Here is an 829-nt window from a genome sequence, read left to right as displayed (position 1 = left end):
GACCAGGCTGGTCTCGAACTCACAGAGATCCGCCTGCCTCTGCCTCCCGAGTGCTGGGATTAAAGGCGTGCGCCACCATCGCCCGGCTTCTTGCTTATTCCTAACCTGGTGGTGTTCCTGCCTCTTTCTGCCCTGGGACCCCAATGCTCCAAGGTGTGATGTTACCATGGCACAGGGATTCAGGTCTCTGCAGGGGAACAAGTTGCTGTTGTTTGACAAGACTTTTCCTGGGGAGACGCAACACAAGCCAAGCCTACTCACCCCAGAGAGGGAGCCCACGACCGACCAAAGTAGGAATACCATCAAAGTCCAACTTGGTGAACCAATTAGTTTTATTGGGGTTACTAATACGAGAAGGGGGTGAGGGCTACTTACAGGGGCGGAAATGACTCACGGACAGCTGCATTACCACAGTCTGAGCTGCAAAGAAGAGTACGAGTCTAGACCAGCTGCCTGGAAGAAACAAACCAGCTGAGCTGCCCGGACTCAGTTTAGAGCAACCGAGATTTAGATACTTCCTGCCTGTTGAGCTGCGGGCAGGCTGTGCGATGTGTCAGGGTTCCGAGCGTTTGCGGGCGGTCACTTATGCTGGGGTAGGTTTTGATGAGTTTGTATTCCAGGTCTGGGATTGTAATGTGAGGACTAGTTCTTCCTCCACAGGGGAACCAGTTGAGGCCTTTCCCTTAAAGGGGAAGGAGCGCCTCCTGCTGGAGAAGAGGAGCACAGGCCTAAAGGGAGATTTCGCCTTGACAGTTTTAACGCCCAGATTTTTAGCTGTCCTCCACAAAGGCATGCCACACCCTTCTCAATTTGCATCTCCAACGCAGGT

The sequence above is a fragment of the Microtus ochrogaster genome, linkage group LG4 (genome assembly GCF_000317375.1).
Source record: "Microtus ochrogaster isolate Prairie Vole_2 linkage group LG4, MicOch1.0, whole genome shotgun sequence".
Lineage (NCBI taxonomy): Eukaryota > Metazoa > Chordata > Mammalia > Rodentia > Cricetidae > Microtus > Microtus ochrogaster.
This window is presented reverse-complemented; position numbering follows the sequence as displayed.